The sequence below is a fragment of the Stegodyphus dumicola genome, chromosome X1 (assembly GCF_044657685.1).
Source record: "Stegodyphus dumicola isolate Sdum_Otavi_A_Nest chromosome X1, ASM4465768v1".
Taxonomy (NCBI): domain Eukaryota; kingdom Metazoa; phylum Arthropoda; class Arachnida; order Araneae; family Eresidae; genus Stegodyphus; species Stegodyphus dumicola.
This window is the reverse complement of record NC_140780.1, coordinates 42,890,090-42,911,739: the sequence shown is the minus strand read 5'-3', so window position 1 is coordinate 42,911,739 and position 21,650 is coordinate 42,890,090.

Here is a 21,650-nt window from a genome sequence, read left to right as displayed (position 1 = left end):
TTAACATAAACGCCCACTCTATCAGGATCAGTCCTGATACAAAGGCAGTGGCAAAAGTTTGGTTGTAGACATCTGAAGAAAACAGTTTTAGTTTGGATTCTGGCTACGCGAACTAATTCGTATTTGCCAGGATGGACGTCGATGACACGACCTGTAAGCCAGGTTAAAGTTAGAGATCCGTCTTCGGTGATCAGAACTGCAGTGTCGATCTTCAAGTTGGGTTTGTGCATTGCCAATTGGATCACTGCTGAAGATAAATCAAATGCTCATTTTTCCAGCAATTCCAAAATTAACGTCAAAGGTTTTAAATAAATTATCACCTAGAACTCATATTGCGAGCACCTAGATGTGTGTCTGAAATGGAAGTCAAAGTATCACATGTAATAAAATGAGATGGAGTTAAAACATTAATAGTGTCAGCATCAGACTCTTTCACGTAACTAAGTGGACACGAATTTAAAATAGACTCAATCTAGTATTGGCAACGCTTTGTAGGTAAATAAATGCTCTCTTTCAATCATGTTTTCAGATGAAATCCTGCTGAGCAAATGCCATCTTCCCATATTCCTTCGAAGTATGGTGATAGAGGTGAAAGATGGGAAAACAGATGAAAGAGGTTAGTTCTCGTGATACTCATTCTGTTGCATACAAAGAAGACCAAATTTGATTTAATTCGTTCATTTTTGGCATGTTTCTACAGAGTAGGCAATATTGTCAGTATAAATATTCCATTAAGCACCGCGAAGTGAAATAAAGCGTCTAAATGGAGCAATAAATCGAGTCTGACATCACATAGCTAACTGTTGCTATATGGGCATCTTAAGTTGACAAGCAAACAAACAAAGCTATATAACCTTTCGTTACTTTAGAGCCACGACTCTTACTGAATTTAAGGGTAATAAGACCATCACAGTCCACACCAGACTTTGGAGTCCATCCAAGTATAAATTTCAAAATTAAATTTCGTTAAAGCGTTGCAAAAAGATCGAAATGATCTGGTAAACAAATATGCGGCACAAATCTCTAATCGAGGAGTATACACTTGCTTTATAGATGCGATTTAGCCTTTGCTGTCAAAAGATTAATATTAAACATTGCATTTTTGGCAACAGTAGATAATTGCTGCATAGAGGACGCATAACAAAATCTTTGTAGCACAATAACATTGTCCAATGTTATAAGGTATTTCTGAAGCCTTCTTAGCGTGCCTTCGTGGTTTGGTGGTCTGCACGCTGGACGCGTAGTCCAGAGGTCCGTGGTTCGATTCCCGGCGAAGGTGTTGCCATTACTCAAGTCTCCGGCTTTCAAGAAATCCTAATGTCTCTACACTGGCGCCCAAACTAAAAAGAATGATGGATGATGTTTCTCCACACCCAGGATCTAGCAATTGGGTTCCTTAACATCCCCAGTCGCCCTTTAAAAGGGGGAGCATATAAGGTATTTCTCCCGCCTTCTTAGCGTGCCTCCGTGGTGTGATGGTTTGCACGCTAGGCGCGTATTCCAGAGATCCATGGTTCGGTTCCCGGCGAACGTATTGCTCTTTTTGCTCTTTTTCTTCGCTCCTACTTCCAAAAAATACCTAATGATTCTACAATATGACACATCTTGGAATTTCATAGTTATTGATTTGAGTGAAAGTCTCTTGAAATTTCAACAGTCGTCTGAGAATGTAAGAAGAATGACTGAAACCCAGTTACCCTTATAGCTATTAGAAGAATATTTTAATCAGTACAGTGAAAGGATATAGGATATTTAAAGGGGTATCCGAAACCCCTATACCGCCAATGTTAAATTGGCCTTTTCCGATGTACCTTTTCTCAAAAATCTGCTATAGATACACGCTTGAGATTTTTTGTGTGATTAAAGTATACCTATCTGATTATACTGAAATGAGCTTTTGAAACATCTTGAATTTTAGAATAATTTACAGAATATTTTGTTAGGCATAGTAAAATTTAGTACTTTTCTCACACAAAAAAAAAAAAAAAAAATTCTTAAAATGTTTTATTAGTTTATCACAAAAATCTCATTTCAGTAAATATTATAAAACCTAATAAATAATTCATAAAAATTTTAGATAACTGTGAGCAGTAGTTCCTGAGAAAAGGTACATCTATAATAATAAAAGCAAGTGTAATGTGTCTGTCTGTCTGTCTGACCGAGCTCTCCAGCCAAATCTATCGCACGCAGGGACCTGGAATTTTTTATACGGAAGCACAAAGGGGCTGGCCACCAGACCTCGAAGCCCGATTTTCGATTTTTGAATTAGAAAAATTTTAAAAAAATTATTTATAATTAATTAATCACGGTTTTTTTGACTCACTGATATTATTATTTGTTTTCAAATAACGTTCGATTGTAACAATTGATTTCTTTATTCTAGCGTTAGTTTGCTGTTTTGACGATACATTAAATCGATTAATTACAATTCATTTCTTTTTTGTAGCTTGTGGGGGGGGGAGAGAGAGAGACAGTCTACATGTCCTACACTATTATTCCTGCGCTATTCACTTATCTGCATTTTCTAAATGCACGGGCAACGCCGGGCGGGTACACCTAGTCGAGTATAAAACAAGTCACGTTTGGAGAAAAACGCGTATTTATGTAAAAATTCTCATTCATCAAAGCATTCGATAACAAATTGAAACTAGATTCTTTACAGTTCTAATTTTCATAGAGATTAAATAATGGTATTTTTACAAAGATAAAAGTGTAAAGAATTTGAAAATGCAAAATTCTGAGATCACCACTTTTTGAAGATTTGGGGGTTTCAACACCCCTTAAAGATGAAAAATGGAACAAGGTTCTGCTCTTTTCTCAATCGTCTGTTTGTTATAGGTGCTATGAGTTGCAGCTTAGCAGATGAAGGTATTAGCAGATGAACAGTTTTCAAATTTGAATTAGGAGGTATATCGAAATCGGAATTCAGTAAACAATGTTCCTTGAATTCAGTTAAGAATTCTACAGATTTGAGTTCAATCAAAACCATGTGCAAGTAAAACCGAAGATACATTTTTGCAAACTGAAACCGCATCATAAACTGTATATACACACGATAATAAATCGTCAAGTATATATATATATATATATCCTCTTTCAATACATGCGATACGTCTGTTTCCTCCATGGAATCTAAATCCATTGACACATCTAGCTTGACTCATCATTGCTTGACACATCTAGCTTCTAAAAATGAAGCTGAAGTAAGACCATATGTAATCGGTTTTCAACTTTTACCGGCGTATTTCATCACACTGCATAATGAAATCGTATCCACGTAGTATCAGTTGATAATTCCAGTCTTTAGGGGCTAACATCGCATGTGGATACATTTTTTTTCAGCTACGTTCTAGGGACCGAATTCCATGTTAACGACAACGCTAATTCGTGTTGCCAACGCAGGCTAATGAATAAATGAAAATTTATTACGAGAGGCCATCTAGTGTGCAAGTAAACAATCCTTAAGGTATTCATCAATGGTTCCAGACGATTTTCATCTTCTGTAAAGATGGTCAGCTTAGAAAATGTGATTATAGCATATCATAGACTTAGTATCTATATTTAATTTTGTTTTCGGATAAAGCAGTCACATTCAAATAACCTAACCTTGAAGAATAATTAGGTTTTCAGAAGAAGGAAGCAGGAAAATTGTGAAATGCTCTCGCCGAGATACGGACTCCGGACCTTCTGACTGCTTTCCAATTACACCTCGAAGGCGCTGAATAAGGAGAGCGAAAATACCTTTCACTCTCTGCCTTTTAAGATGTGACTATGGAGGTGGAGATCCAAATGCTAATTCCTAGTGCTGCCGAAATATCGTCCCCCATATTTTTGTACGGGCGCCACTGTAGAGTTGTTAGAATTTTATAGGAAAAAAAGACGAAAAAATTTGCAATGCTGTCGTCGGAGATTAGGACCTCTCGATTGCTAACCGGACGTTTATCCAGTTACACCATGAAGTCACGCGGTAACGAAGGGGAAAATCCTGACAATCTTAACTTTTTTACATTTATGCTGATACCTATTTTTTTAAATATTTATGCTGAGACAAATATTAAGTTTAACATTAAAAGCAATCACAGTTACTTTTTTATTATTTTATGCTAACTAAATTACTTTATGAAGAAACCTTCTACAAGAAAATGTGGTGTACGATCGAGTAGGTTCCCGAAAGCTGGAAGTTGACTGTAAAATTTAGGAAATATGAAAACAATTATGACACTTATTTTACGGATATTCAAACAAGGAATATCAATAACTATTTAAATATGTTATTAGAGTAAATTAGTTAAATTTCTCATTGTATTACAATTTGCAATGTATGCAAAATAGATAATAAATTTAAAAAATGCTTCAATATATATTTTCATATATATTCGTAATTCATATATTCAATATATATTCATAATTCATATATTCAATATATATTCATAATTCATGTATTCAAAATATATTCATAATTCATATATTCAATATATATTCATAATTCATATATTCAATATATATTCATAATTCATGTATTCAAAATATATATTTTCTAATATAATTACGCATGTATTATGCATTATTACATAATATATATTTTCTGAATAGTTATGACAGCATTAACAAGGTAGATTTCATGGCCTGAAGGTCCATCAGCCGACCCATCAGCGGAACCACTGAAGCCTGGTAGTGCGACTTTAGCTTCAGTCCCGTCGAACGGGCAGGCCGGATGGGAAGCTTCGTGGCTTTCCCTGTGTGTAATGTGAGTACAAACCAATTTCTCTTAAATAATCCTCACCGAAGCCATAATCCATTCATTACTTGAATTTCATGCATTTGTCAGATGACAGAAAATAAATTACACTAATATTTAGGCTAAACTATGCCTCAAAATTCAAACAATTAAGCATTTTATTCTCATTTTGTTCATATTTACGTCAGAGGGATGAATTGGATTGGATTATTCAATTATGACAAAGCACACGAGGGCTAAAGGGAGGGTTGCCTTCGTGAAGGACTTTCTAAGGGGAACTGGCTGGTATACACGTTACACATGGGGAAAACCACGAAAACGCCCGTTTGCGGGATTCGCAGCCCGTTTGCGGGATTCGAACCTTGGACCGAACTACCAGTGTTCAGCGACTTTACCGCTCGGCCGTTGGTGGACATTTACATCAGAGGGAAAAAAATTACTTAAAATAGGTGAATTAAAATATTTTAGATTTCAATTACTTATCATCCATTTTATACTGCACATTATTCTGCTTTTCAGATTACAAAATGAAAACAAATATAAAACACATGCATAATTGACATAAATAACTCTCCAATTCAATTTTTCAGAGAAAGTACCAAACACATTTTTAACGTTACAGTTGAAAAAGAGAGATGCAAACCTAAATTTTGCTCAGGCTAACTGGAAAACATTATTATTGTTATTTGATTCTTTGGTGTGTACACATTAATAAAACAAGCATGAAAATCACATAAATGTAAAGTTTTGCTAGCTAAAAAATAAATGTAATATTGCAAGCTACCCTGTATAATCATTTTGAAAATAAAGCCATGTGAAAATAAAAGCAAATCCAAAGTCGTAGAAATGTATGTGATGTTTAAAATACCTGCATTAGTTTGGATTACAATAAAATGCCACTTACTTTGCATTTCTTTAAAAATAAATTTTAATCTTGTCTTTTTCAGTAGCAAATTTTAGTTTAAGTTATTTTAATTCTAAAATCTTGAATATGTCAACAATCCTCACATTCCCGCTTGGCTATGCTTCGTCCTGCTAGCAAAATAAAATTATGTCTTTATAAATATGAAACGTGTGAAATGAAATCAGCTCTCTTTAGTAAAAAAGTGTGTTCATATGCAAAGAACAAGATTTCTGTAAAATTAGTTCAGCTTAAAGGTATAAAGCGTAGCAGTGGCGTTTGAGCTTCTTCACGGAGTTGTATTTATATTTCATACCATTTTTAGAAGAGTGTTGACAATAATCTTATTCTGGGATTTCAATTTCCGCGTCAAAAGCATGAATCATGCTACCCTCATTCTGAAACCTGAGTTTGTAATCTTATAGCCTTTGCCAATATGTCAAATAATATTTCTTGTTTTTAATATTATTTTTGCCGTTGCTCTCATAAGTTTAGAAGACCACAGTACTCCAAGCTGGCACAGGTTTGATTTCTTTCTGATTTAGTTCATGGTAGCGATGGCTATGCTGTCTATGTTCTGAAGGATACTGATGGGTGTCTTCGACATTCTGCAAGACTGTTTTGAGAAGTGGAGAAGGGATGGAAGGGCATTGCTTCCCTAGCATACACTGTAAAAGTTAAAAAACATTGTTAAAACAAAATTAAAATTCAGTCTCCGTTCTACCGGGGAGAAGAGACTGGAAAGCTCCCTAGTCTACTTTAGCAATGCAGACAAATTGCATTTTGATTTCCAGTATTCTTTATTGCCTACTACGCAATATTTATTTTAGGCATATTTCTTCTTATATTTATAATTGATATTTAGTGTTTCAAAGAGCATTGGCTAACCAAGCAATGCTTTTCTCATCATACTATATTGCTAAGGTTTCAATTATGCTGTTAATAGAGAAGGGAACTGACAAGTAAAAAAATAATATTTAAAAAAAATAATTTGTTCAACAGGGAGCCTAGACGGCAGAGATTATAGTATGATACAAACAATAATAATAATATCTGACCGGAAAATGTTGCATCTGATTAAAGAATAACGCAAACCTAATTGACGTTAATGAGATCCATAAAATCGAAGAAGAATAATTTGGCATTATTCTCCAAAATAGTCCTAAAATGTTATGAATAATTATAAAATATCAAAACACTTGCTGTTATGTTTATTTCGCTGTTATGGTGGACAACTGTGTTAACAACTGTCCACCATAATAGCAAAATTCCAGTAATAGTCCAATAATAGTAAAATTCATTAAAGAATGAGCCAGTTTATTAAAACACAAGCAACTAAATATAAGACAGAAATATTTAAAGAAATTGGAGTCTAATTCACCATATCAAATGCCTTGAAAATATGAGAGACAACGATTCTTTTTGCCGCTATCTAAGGCAGAACGAAAGCTATTTCCTGATAAATTACCTTAGGTGATATCAAAACATGGTTTTAGCAATATCCAAAATTTATTCTACTGCTCGTTGATCGTTCGTGTTCATTCTTATCTATCGAAGAGTGAAAGCGCACAACGTAGTCATGATCTCGGTTTCTGATGTCATACGTCATTTGCATGCACGGGATAGGGGGAACATTCATTACACTTCTGATTACAATAAATGATACAGAATGAAATTAATCGGAATATAAATTTAGGGTAGACAGCCATAAATAAGTACGTCTTAGAAAATTAAAACTAGGAAAGTGGATATTTTAGCAAAATGTACTGATATCTGCACTACTTAGCTATAAGAAGAACATTAAAAATTAATTTAAAAATTCAGTATTTTATCTGATTAATAATCAGCAACTTAAGTCTAGTGCAGATATGATAGGTCTTACGTGGAACTTCGGAGAAACGTATACTGGTAACCCATAAATATTGGTCATCATAAATGCTTGTAACCCTTGTATTTTATATTTGATTTTTTAATGAATGTAAACGTTCTCTAGATACCGGGAAGCCATATAAATGGTTAGACTGCGTAAGATTTATGAAACTGAGTTTTTTTAAACATAAAAATGTCAAAACGAATTATTTGCGTAATTGAAAAGATTTATAACTGGAAGTATATATACTAGTATATATATGACTAACATTGCGAAAATAAAGCCAGCATAACGACTGTGATTTTAGAAATCGATTTCTAAAATTATTTTATAATAATACCTAATTAATTTACAGGTTTTGCAATTATTTTACATATTGTAACTAGAAATATAGGAATTAAAAATCATGTAATTATTGAAAGCATAATAATTACTGACACATTCATTACATTCATTAAATGAGATGCATTATAAGTTTATAAGTTTATTTGTGTAAAGTTATATTCAAGTACCTGCAAAGAGTTTGAACATTAACACATTTTACAATTCAGAAAAAAAACTTGACTCAATAAACCGTTTAGCTTTTTAATTTAATAGAATTGCATAAAATTACCAAATTTTCCTTGAAAGGAACGAAAAGTTTTCCTTTAAAAACTTGAAATTGAACCTTTAATTCACCATTTTCGTAATTTGTATACAAACAAGTCACAATTGTATACAAGTCAATTTGTAAACAAACCAATAACAACTAATCGTATGTTTTAAGTACTACTGCAAGAAAATGCAGAACAAACTTTAAAACGTAATGCTTTGAGGTGTCCGTATGGAAAAATAATGCATTAAGGCACCAAGATTATCTTATAGGTATGCACTATAATGTATTTAGTATAAAGTAAAAAAAGACATAAAATGAAAGGCCATAAATCACAGTCAATAGAAAAGCAAATAAGACTTTTTTAAAAGAAATTTTATTATTACAAATAGTAAAAAATTTTAGTATTACAAATGAATGTGAAGATGTTATGTAATTAAAAGGATGGTTTCAGTTACATACCATACCACACTTGTATAGGCAAAGGTTCTCTGTTATTATGCAAATATTCATATAATTGACAAATTGACAATTCATATAATTACTCTATATGCATAAACACGTTTTTAACAAAATCCTTCTTTTAAATGCAGAGTTGAAAGTTTTTTATATTTGGCAATCAGATCTTTTGTTTTAAATTTAAACTTGGTGTGGTGTTTAGGAAAATGTACAAATATATAAATAAGCGAACTATTAAACATCATTCAGAAGAACAATGTCATGAATTAATCGACTGGCATTTTCTTATCGCCGTGTTAACTTGAGTGTATAGTAAAAAAAGGGATAATTAATTTAGTTAAATTGAGAAGTCCTACAGGAAGGTATCCCTCCTCTTAGGCAGCTAGCCCTCGAGTGCTTTGAGCTAAATAAATTAAATAAATCAAACCTAACTTAATTAAGCCATTTTCTTTAAAATAGAACTCAAAATTGAACTAACATAGCATGTTATTTTCTGTCTGGTAAAGACATGAAGATGTGGTAAACATATGCTTTCATGGTATAATTCAATGTACCTCCTATTAGCAGTTTGGAGATTTGGAGTTCAAATCCCGGCGAGGACATTGATGTTTTTCCATGTTTACTGCTCCAATAAATAAGTAATGCCTCTACTAAACATTTATTGATAGTGGTAAAAAAATCTAATGTGGTTCCTTGTACAGTTTATTAAATTATATTTAAACTTATCTCTTCGACTTATTCAAAATTAATTAACCGATACCACTGATCCTATTCAAGGCATAAAAAATTGCAAACATTGAAATAAAATATTACAGTCAATTTTGTTTTCCGTGAATCAAACTTCTTATAATTTTATATTTTCAAAAACGAGTGGAAAATTTTTCCTTATATAAGCACAGGAACCGGAAGACAGAATTAAAAGTTCTGTTTCGTTATTTGTCAAAAAATCAATTTTTTTTTAATTTCACGTTGCTAAAGCATGAATATTTTCGTCATTTAAAACACTTCTGTAATTGGAAGTATATGACTACGACCAAGATAGCAAAAATCATTAGGGCGTAATATTATCTTTCAAATAACTATGCAAAAGTTATTAAATGAGTCTTAGACTGTGAAAGAAAAGCTACTGAAATATATGCTCTCAAACTAAAAGCTTGAGTAGCTAGAAGTTATAAATTGACTCTCTTTCCAATGCCATTTATTATCACGTCATTCTTTTAGAAAAGATCGGAAATTTTTATTTTACTTTCGGTTGAGTGAAGTTAGCTGTAAAAATAAAACTGTTTCAAAGCATAGGGGATATACGATTACAAGCAGTAAATGCAATAGATAAAATAATGTCCAAAACTATTCTAACACTTTTACTTCATTTATAGTGAAGTAGAAATTTTGAAAATATTTGTTTTTCATCCTCGGTGAAACTTTGAGTCGTTATTTAACTCAACAAATTGAAAGTTTTGATAAATAGTAAGTAAAATTAATGTTTCATTTTCTTTCTACCTGCCTTGCTACTTGTAAAGGGTATTCGTCTGAAGAATCTTCCTGTGAAAAGTATGAAATAAAACTTTTAACCATAAATCCGATCCATTTCCTTCATACATTGTCTTGAACATTATTTTATGAAATAGTGCATATTCTAAACAAGGGATTCAGAACCTTTTTTTGTAGCGACCCTGTTTAAAGTAATAGTTTTCTTCATAGAAACTCCCTTTACAGTTTTCTTTTCAAAATTCAGTATAAAACATAATTATATATAAAACACTCCACCTAAATAACCTAAACATATTAACATGATAAATGGATTAAAAACATGAATAAAAGTTTTAAAATAAAAGGGTTTATTTAATTTAAGTTTAATTATTTTTTGTGTTTTGTTTAGTTTTAATTTTCAAACAAAAATAAACAAGTTTTCCGAAACAAAGTCATAGGTTCTAATTGCAAAGAAATTTGGTTTTAATTAATGTGCTGCATTGAGACAATTTTTTTTTTATTTTTGGCTATGAAATTGCTCAAAATAATTTTAAATCACATTGTTCAAATAATATTGAACTTTTTTCTTGTTTCCTATTGCAGATTTTCGGTTTTCGCATATTTTTATTATGTTTTACTTTTTTTATACTGCACATATTGCATAAAAAATAAATATATTTAAAAATAATTTACTCATATTTAAAATATATTCGATACATTTATTTTATTTTCTCCCTTATAGTTATTTTATATGACCTCTTCCTTACAACATGGTCAAGATTCATATCAATAAACAATTAATTATCAATTTTATTTATACATATTTGTAATCAATGCGATCTTGATTATACGAGTACTAATCAATTATTTGGGCGTATTCAAAATAATGTACAAATAATTCAAAATAATGTAGGTATAAAGAATTTTTAGAAGCTTTCTAGTCTGAAAGATTTTTCATCTACAAATGAAATGAGAATGTTGACAATAATCAAAATATTAATCTTAAAAACAGAGCATAAAACTGTTATTTTCAGCCTCAGTAGGAGACGTTTTAGCAAGGAACTTTTAAGAAATTATAATAACAACTCAGATATCAGGTAAATAACTCTTACGTGCGTTGCCATGAATCCTAGATAATATTAGAATACTGTGGCAAACAATCCTAATCTTAGAAATTGTAAGAACACCGCACAAATAAGAATACATTAATTTTTAGGAAATGGACCATCGACTACTATGGTCCATTTCCTAAAACTGTCGAGATGCTTTCGAGATAAAGCAAAGCTATCTGAAAATAACCCTTGAATGGGCCTTCACTATATTCACAAATTCACACTCTTTAATACTTATATATAATAGATATATTAAGAGATACAAATGATCATTGAACATTGGAATTTCGTCTCTTCAAATCCCCGAAAAAAAACGGGCTGAATGTATGGGGAGTTTCGTGTTTTTGCCCATGTATAACGTTAACACAAGTGTGCATGTGAGTGTCTCTCAAAATCTTTCATAGGGGCATTCATTTCCTTAAGTAGACAAGCCTAATATACTTTCCTTTAATCAAATAATCTAGTTCTTAAACCACCTTGTCCACTAGCGGCTGAGCTGTAAAGTCGTTGAACAGTAATATTCGTTGACCTGGTAGTATTGGTATTTGCGGAACACTGGTATTCCCTGAACACTGATCCGGAGCTCGAATTCCAGTCCACGGGGTGGCTGCGTAGATTTTTCGTGGTTTTCCCCATGTGCAACTTGCATACGAGCCAGTGTCCTTTCGAAAGTCCTCCATGAGGGCATTTTTCGTTTTAGGCAGATAACTCTTAAATATATAGCTCTGGCCATATTCGAATAAAATTGAAACCAAATACTAAATTACTAGTTGTACATGTAAATCTAATTTTAAATATTCTGCTTAAACTGGATTGTGAATGTGAGTTAAAATACGCCTGGCAAATAGTAAATTTGATAAAACTATGTGCAAAGTTCAAATAACTTGAATATACTGTGTTACTGAAGCAGTGTGTTACTTAGTACTTGAAAATAGTAAAATTGCTTTAACTTACCAGCGCAGAAAAAACGCATAAATTGATCACTGTACATAAATTGAGAATGGAATCGAAACGTTAGAAATGAATCTCTCAGTAACAATATTATTTCTGAATATATTCTTCATTTTTAATTTTTTTATAGTTGTTGTTTTTGACCGAATACAAAAGTTTTTATATAGGTGTATTTAATTATGGCAAAGCACACGAGGGCTATCTGCCTGAGGGGAGATTTGCCTTTCGTGGAGGACTTTCTAAGGGAAACTGGCTCGTATACACGTTACACATGGGGAAAACCACGAAAACGCCCATGCACCCAGCCCGTTCGCGGAATTCGAACCTCGGACTGAACTACCAGTGTTCAGCGACTTTACCGCTCGGCCGCTGGTGGGCCTTTCATATAGGTTATACATGTGAGTTTTATTGACAATTTTTAAAAGAAATTTTTTAAACTCCGATGACTAAACATGGGTTTTAATATTTAATTATTCAAATTGCTAAACTTAGAAGGTTTGCTTTTATGCTATATAATGCAGATTTACACGATATGTAAAATCGACGTTTTCACTGCAGTTTAAAATAATAGTAAAGTCATATAACTTTGACAAGGTTTTCAAGACCAGATTTGATTGTTCTCAATCGGTAACTTTATTGAAATGGTTTTTATCTGTGAAAGGAATTACTTATTGACTGGAAACTTCCTTGCAGATGGAATGCATGAAATATATAAGAACCCTGGAATTTTCCCTCAGAGATATTTTGTACGCAGCAATATCACGCAGCAATAATCAGTAGTTATACTTCAAACTATTAAAACGTTAAATAGAACGCAATGCACAGCGCATTTAAAGAGAAAGCTAATCGGACCTCACCCTGAATCCGCAACAATGACAACAGCAGTTAACTAAACAACTCGCAATAACAGTAACTAAGCAACTGAACTCAGATGTTCTTTGTTCGGCCTTTTATAGCTTTCAACCGGTCGTGAGAAATTTCTAGTACTTTCTGCTTCTTGAGATTTGTAGAAAACAATAAAAGAATGGAATTACGGTTACAGTTAACATGATGGTCAATTACATTTATTCAATTTCAATACAAATTGCCAAGATATCCATTTACTCTATGTTAAATGCACGTGGTCTTGTATTTTTACATTTCCGGCGTGTCTTTCTCTTAAAATTTGTCTCGCACTGCATTGCAAGAGGAAATACAACAATTTTAATTATAATTCTACTAAAATTAGCTATCTAAATACAAAAATCAAATCAATAGTTTTATTAAACCGTGTCACATGACCAAAACGCAGTGATAGTTTCTCCTTGTTTTATTCGCCCACCAGCGGCTGAGCAGTAAAGTCGCTGAACACTGGTAGTTCGGTCTGAGGTTCGAATCCCGCGAACGGGCTGGCTGCATGGGCGTTTTCGTGGTTTTCTCCATGTGTAACGTGTATGCGAGTCAGTTTCCATTAGAAAGTCCTCCACGAAGGCATCCCTCCCCTTAAGCAGCCCTAGTGTGCTTTGCATAATTAAATACACCACTCCATACACACACCCCCTTGTTTTTATTTATTTCATAGACTGAAATCACTATAATGTTTGCGAAATCCCCCTAAAAGGAAAACAGCAGATGATTTCTGTTGGCTGGAATCATTTAACTTGAATTATTAACTTATCTTATTGATAAAAGGTAAGAGCATTTATTTCTAACGGACTCAGATGGATGGATTTTGAGATGGCGTGATAATGTAGAAGTCTGATGGCTATCTTGGATTTTAAATACAAAATACATCTCGATGAATTACGTTAAAAGTAAAAAATAAACGAAAATATTATATAATATAACATGACATGTACATAATTTTTGAACACTAGAATGGGTTTTTCATTCACTAATGCAATTAAATGGTTAAAGTTATCAAAGACTGGCACATGGCTCCATATTCATCATTTACATTAAGCACCTGTCTTGTCATTGACTGGAAGAAATGCCAGCGGCCTTAAATGGTATACGTGAAAACCTGACAAAAATTCCCATCAATAGTTGAAGCAATGTTCCGTAAACCACAATTCGTCAATGCCGCGTGATGATCGATCACTCTCTGGCTCGTTACACTCTTCCGGCAAATAATCTGCTGACTAACAGGTAATTTGAGAGATAAAATGTTATTCCAAAGGGAAGGCATGTTTCGGCTGGGCTTGACGGGAAAAGGTGGACATTTTATCAAATGATGCTGAAAAGAAAATATAGGTGATTATTTATGGGAATGTTTTTATACAGGATGTTTGGGCGTTTGAGGTAGCAAAGTGTTATATGTTTGAAGGAACTTTCCTCATTTTTGGCTAATGAAAAATGGAAGTAGCTTTTACTAAGTCGCTTTATTTAACCACTAAGTGACTTGAAAGTATATGTTTTACCCTGCAGAAACACAATATAAAATATCTTGGGAAAATGCTAAACAAAATTTACTATTAGAAATATCGGAAGATACTTTTTAACATTCCTTACTTTATTCTTATATTAGTGAGTTCAGAAACAGAAAAGATTTCAGAAAAAAAGATTTGTTATACTTGAAAATTCATCATATTATTTATTTAATTTATGTTGCTTTAAAATGCTTTGGGGTTCTTTAAACGCAAGGGAATTTTATTCAAATAAATGAAACAAAGTATTGATATAGTTTATATAAAGTTCCTTTTTTAATTATTTTCCATGAATAATTTCATTTATATTTGTTCATTTAAATATTGCCTGCAATTGAGAATATATAGATCCTGTTAGTTCCTTAATATAAGTCTTAAACCACTGATTCCTAACCTTTCCCCTTTTTAAACAGTACCCTTTAAAAAGGACGTCTTTTCCTCGTCATTGACCCCCTTATATTTTCCCCTATAATATACAGCATACAACATAATTATAATACAAACAGCTGTACGTAAATAATTTAAAGACAATAATTAGACTAAGAATATGAGAAAAAGTTTCGAAAGCAATGGTTTATCTGATTTACATTTTACCACTTTTGTATAATCATTGTTTTTAATTTTATAAACATAAAAAAGTTTTCAGATAAACACCTCAGATTCTAATTGCACAATAAGTTCGATGTTGGCATGGTTACGCTTGATGTATTGAAGCAAAAAGTTTTAATAGTTGGCGTAACATTGCTTAGCTTAATTCACAAATAAGCACGTTAAAAATATTCAGTTTATTTCTTGTTTTGCGTAGTAAACTATTGTCTAGACTAAAGCCTATTTACACTAGAATTACATGAAAGATGTCATTAATGTTTGTTCAGCAATAATTTTTTTCAGGGTTTTTCTCTCGGGCATCTTTTAAACTTCAAAATTTAATATACTTTGAATTAGGTTGCTGCTTGGACATTCATCTTCAAAGCAATCAAGTCTTTTTGCTCTATGATATCAAGATCAGATATGCCATAGTTCAACGGTACTTTGAGCCATACTAGAACATTTAAATTTCCAATATTTTAGAGGCGAACATCTTTTTTAAAATTTCTAACTTGCTCGTATATTACAAGCCTTTGCAATAGCGAATATTTGCATCAGCTAATTCCAGTAATGGAATTACTTACGACCTTTTATTTTCAGTGAGATTAATGTGTTTTCGTTGGACTTTGCTTTGCGAGGGGTTAAATAGTGAATATAGTATATCAGCCAGGAAGAATATATTTTTTTAGTTTTAATAATTGTGTCGCCATGGGGTTGTCAACTTCAAGGAAAAGGCCCACCAGCGGCTGAGCGGTAAATTCGCTGAACACTGGTAGTTCGTACGAAGGTTTGAATCCCGCGAACAGGCTGGCTGTATGAGCGTTTTTGTGTTTTTCCCATGTGTAACGTGTATACGAGCGAGTTTCTCTTAAGAAGTCTTTCACGAAGGCATCCTGTCCCTTAGGCAGATAGCATTCGAGGCTTTGCTGTAATCACATAACCAAACTTCAACGAAATGTTTAAAACGATGTTACAAATGTCTGTAAAACGAAACAAATAGTTTAGTACCTTTAGAGAGTTAGCGTACCTTAGTGTGAAAAAAAAATTGTATTTCAGCGTTTTACTTTTTTATATTTTACTTATTACACAAAACAAAATTATACATTAAAACGTATCACTTATTTTTAATAATATTCTAGAGACATTAGAAGTTTTTTTTTTGGGGGGGGGGAAGCAGGCAAGATGAAAAATTAGCAAACGCCTTCGCCGGGAATCGAACCACGGACCTCTGGAATACCGCCCGAGCGTGCAGAACCACTACACCACGAAGGCACGCTAGTAAGGCGGGAGAAATACCTTATAATATATCAAATAATTCTATGTATTTTTCTTTTATACTACGTTTTATATGATTTCTTTCGTACCACGTGATGTACTGTTATATCAATAAGAAATTATTTATACTTAATTAATTATTAATTAATTAATACTTTTTGCCCCAATTAATGGGATCTTCATTATGCCTACCATTTATCGGTGCATATTCGTCTATCGAGCCCAAATCGGTCCCTTAATCATAATTAACTTCCTTAAAACTTTCATCGTCCTTTAAACAGTACTGACCTCTGTTGTATCCTCTAGCTCAGACAAATACAGTAGTTCGTTTGCACTTTATGAAAACGATTTTCTATTCGAATTTTCAATTTTCTTCTTAGAATTTTGAGAAAGATATTTCATTATCAGTATAATCATCTGCTATGCTTTGATTACAACGCAGAATAAGATATTTATTTTGGAAATGGCTGCTAAAATTCATAAATGTCTCGAAAATTACGTAAATGAATTTTTTGAGGAAAAATATTCGTATCAACGAATTGTTGAAAGGGTAAAAATCGAAGTTATTGCGTATAAATGGGAGATATTTTTAATATATTAAATTTGAAAAGAAAAAAGCGACTAGCTGAAAGTAGAAGTAAAAACATGGCAGCAAAGTTACAAGCTACGTCTTAAAACTGATCGAACGCGGGCAATATGAAGAAAGTGAAGTCTGTGATCCTGAAAGATATTTTTCTGTGAAAAAAATCTGTGATCCTGAAAGACCTATTACTTAGAACAGGGAATGTCTTCTGGCACCGCAAGCAAAATCATTCCTAAAAATGTTAAGTTAAGAAAGATGTTCAAACATAAACTTAATCAATTTTTGCCTTTTCATAGTGCAAAAAACAACAAATCGCAGGAAATTACATGAAAAAGAACTATCTGCTGATAAATCGAAATTCATCGTAACTCTTGATGAAGCATGGGAATATTTAAGTGACAGTAAGGAAAAAAGATGGTTTTCCTATTGCTCAACTGATTAAGATGACCATACGAAACGTTTTCATCAATATACAGAAATGTTCCCGGAAGGATCCATGTTAGTTGAACGATTTTGTTAAAATGGTAAATTAAAACGCGAAAACATTTCAAGTAAGGCTCAGCTTAATACACTGTACAGCAGAATATTTTGGAACCAAATTTCGAAGAAATGCCAGCTTTTATGAAAAGGACGTCAATAAAGTTGAGCTTCATCTGCAATAAAGTTGAGCCTCTATTCATATATGCAACTCAACTACCGCTTATTTTGCAAAGAATGAATCAGAAATAGGTATAAAATCTATACCTGCTTAATGAAATACTTGTAAAAGGACCTTATACGTCCCCTATGGACTTTTTCCCTATCGATTTGTTAAAACCAGCCGTAGTTAAATGGCATCCAAGAACGCGGAACGGACTTCGGAAAACGACGCAAGAGGAGTAGGATGAACGTGACACAATAGTGCTGAGAGAAAAATTATTCTCATGGAGAAAATTCGTACTAAAATTACAGCCAAGAATCCAGCAACTCATATAAAAAACCTTGCCCCAAGAGGGCGATTTTTTAATTTAACCTGGGCATTTTTTTGTAATTTTAAATGACAAACTCGATGATGCAACAATGTTTTTGATATGTCCCTTTCCTTTTTATATTTATTTAAATATGTAATACTAGATAAGGTGAAAATGAAAGCAAATTATTTCAACTAACAAATCCGCAAATGCAGGATTTCAGTAGAAAAGAGGCATTTGCCACTGAACTGTAATTTTAAGGGAAAAAAAAGGAATGTGTTATAAGCCCTTCCTTGAAAAAATGAGGTACTTAACTGTAATTATGCAAACTTGCACTTAAGCGATATGCTACTAAATAGTTTGTTCAACTAGTTGACGAACTTCATTTTTTGGCCAGTCATACAAATTACTAAATTTTGCATCTTCGAAATATTTTTCTTATCGGATTGATGCTTTCGTCTTAGGGGTCCTAAACCATCAACTCCGATTAGGTTGTGTTATAGTTGTGACTTATCTCACTTGTCTGACAATAATATTAGAACAAACCCACTAAAGGTATCATAGCAAGCAGTGCAAGACTGTGCCTGTCGTTGGCAAGAGTCTTGAGTACCAAAAGGTGACAATGCGACTGTGCTCAGTTCCACCCCCAATTTTGATGAAGAGCATACAGGGAAGCATATTTCACAAGTGCACATCAGCGTAGCCACTGAGGGAGGGGTTTCGAAAATCAACCAATGAGCTGCTATTGCTCTTGTGACGCTAAATCTTCGTGCATGTGAGCTATGTTGTTTACGTTTTAATTTGCATTTGTTTCGTAGTTATAAATATATGGCGTAATAGTAGAAAATCTCGTAGTGCTTTTGTTTTCTGTGTTTGATTAATTTCTGACATTTCACTTTCGCGATTTTTATCACGCATTAATATTAGGATTAATGTTCACGGCATATTATGTGGATTAAGAGAATTCAAGTGTATATTTTTTTTTAAATTCAGCTGAGAATGACTGAAAGTGTTACAATGAATCTAGTGTTTTCTTATCTAGTGTTTCTTCAGTACTTGCATTCTTTTGATTTTAAAGTGTAAGATTCAGAATACATATGATCTGATTATATCCATTGTTCACATTAAAAAATGATATGTGAATAAATTGAATATACTCGTTGTGAATACTATAAATTTACTCTGTTTGATGAATAGTTCTTGTGTAAACAGTACATTTAAGAGTGAGCAGTTATTAAATGCGAAACTTAACACACTGAATGTATAAGAATGCAAATTAGTAAAAATGCAAATTAGTAAAGTTCACTTTGAATAAAATTCTGTATCGGTTATTATTATAGAACATCTTTTTCATATATGCAATAAAAAGTGTTATTTACATACATAGTTGGTGTCAATATTTTTCTCATACGCATAGTTTTATGTAAAGATAGCATTTGGGCTCAGATGTTTATCACATATTTCTTTCTTCATCTTATTTACCACTTATTAAATAATATTTCGCATCGATATTTTTGCGAGGTATTCAACATGTGTTTGCATTTATTTCAACCAGGTACTGAAATCTTCATAATTTCCTGTAATTGATTTAACTTCCAATGAAAAGTTTCAAAAGCAATCGACGATGCTTTAATTATTTTGTACAGAAAATTGCGTGGCAGAATATTTTCAACCATCTTGTTTAAAGCACGTGAAAGGTCATGTAACATGACAGAAATGTTACTGGATGCTCATTAATTCATCCTAGAAGCCACTTCCTTGGTGGCTACACAGATGTACACTTGTGAAATATGCTGCCGGGAATGGGTCCGAGGCTCACCCACCCCTCTTTCCCTAGCACCAACCTCTCGATAGGACTTTCGGCTCGCCGCATATAAAGAGTGCCTCCATGCTGCACAGACACTCTACATTTACAAACATCCATGCCTTCTCCGGGATTCGAATACCGGTTCTTCGATACGACAGTCAGCGTCACTAACGATTATTCTAGTTGGGCGGCTCAATTCCGATTTCAATTCGGTTAACAATTCTAGTAAGCAATTTCCAGGATCACGCTAAGTTCCTTTTTGCGAATTCGTCTTATTTCGTCGACTGTTTCGAAATTTCTTCCTTTCAGAGTTAATTTCAGTTTCAAGAAAAATTCTGAGGGAGAATGTTCAGAATAATAGGAAGCCTGCGAAGACGAGGTTGTCTCTGTTTCAGCATAAAAATCGGGAATTAAAATAAATGAACCGTGGAGTGCGTTATGTTTTGGAAGACCCAAGATAGATCTGTTAGCCTACAGTTCAGTTCTTTGTAAACGAATGTATTCTGTTATTCTTCTCAGTACTTTAAGACATTACCAACGATAATCTATGTTATCCTCCTGCTAAAAATTAACAGTAGATAATACCCACAATGCCAAAAGAGTCAAAATGATTTGATTAATGATTAAAGTCAAATGATGGTATTATTTATCGCTCTGCTGTATCTTGAAAATTAAGGTTTTATCTCAGTATTAAAGCCATTGGTTCCGGTTTCATCACTAGTCTAATTCGTTTCATGGAATCGGAGTCCTTATTTGCGATATTCAAACGTTTCTGGCAAATTGCAATACGTTTGTCTTTTTGATTCAGAAGCGGGACTCGGGAGATGAATTTTGCATCAATGCTATGCATTTCTAATTATTTGGTCAAAATGTGATAACATGATATAATCGAATTACTGTAATAGTCAGCGATGTCTCGTATAGTCAGTTTGAAGACTTGATAAACATTTGCGCCGTACGATTGTTGTCATTTGAGTATTTCCTGATCAATGCGAAAAACGCCTTGATCAGGAAATACAAGTTTAAAGCAAAAGTGTATCTTAATATGCTGTTTGAAAACTGCAGAATAGGTATAGGTTTATAAAAAACGAAGCAATAATAATACAAATGATTGACGTTCTTTCCCATTAATATATTAACACCAAATTTTAAATTCATCAATAAAAATGCTTCTTTGTAGTGTTGAATGTAGTGTTGTAGACCTTGTGTTGTAGACCTTGTCTAGTATTGTAGACCTTAGTTTGAATAACCAATTATTCTAATTTTTGTTTCTTTACTGAACTCCTTAACTCCCTCTCGCATTTCCTAGTCAGGATGAGGATTAAGTTAGAGTGAAAAAGAGTGCTTAAACGGGCGCAAAGAGAACATTAGTCAGAGCGTGATTTCGCTAGCACAGCGCACGTTGAAGTTTCGTCCTTTTTTCTGTTTCTCTGAATTGCTGTTACTCCTTCTCCCTATTTAGTCTATTAACCGGTGTAAGTTGCTGATTCATTCTGCTAGTCTCAAGTCGTCTAGCACTAATCTTTGACATTTAAATTTATTGTCAAATGATTAAGTTTCCACCGCAAATAGTCGGTGTTATTGTGAACACGAAACGTGCATTTTTGTTCAGAGTTTGACGAATAATAAAGGTTTTTTTTTTTTTTTTTACCTTTCTGTGCTGGTATTATTCACGCTTGTGCGACAAGTCGTCCGGTTTCCTAGTAAGATCGCACTAACTATGTGATAGTAAAGAAGGTTAGATCTTACATCTTCGCCCACACAATGGAGCATTTCGGTAAAAAAAAAACATTGTCATACACTCATGCATGCTTTCATTGTTAGGGATGGAATACGATGCATCCATCACATCTAAAAGTCTTGTTCATTATTGGTTTACCATGTTTTTGCAGTTACATGTTGCAATCAAAACAGTTTAAATGTAACGTGTGCTAATCTTTTCAGCGAAC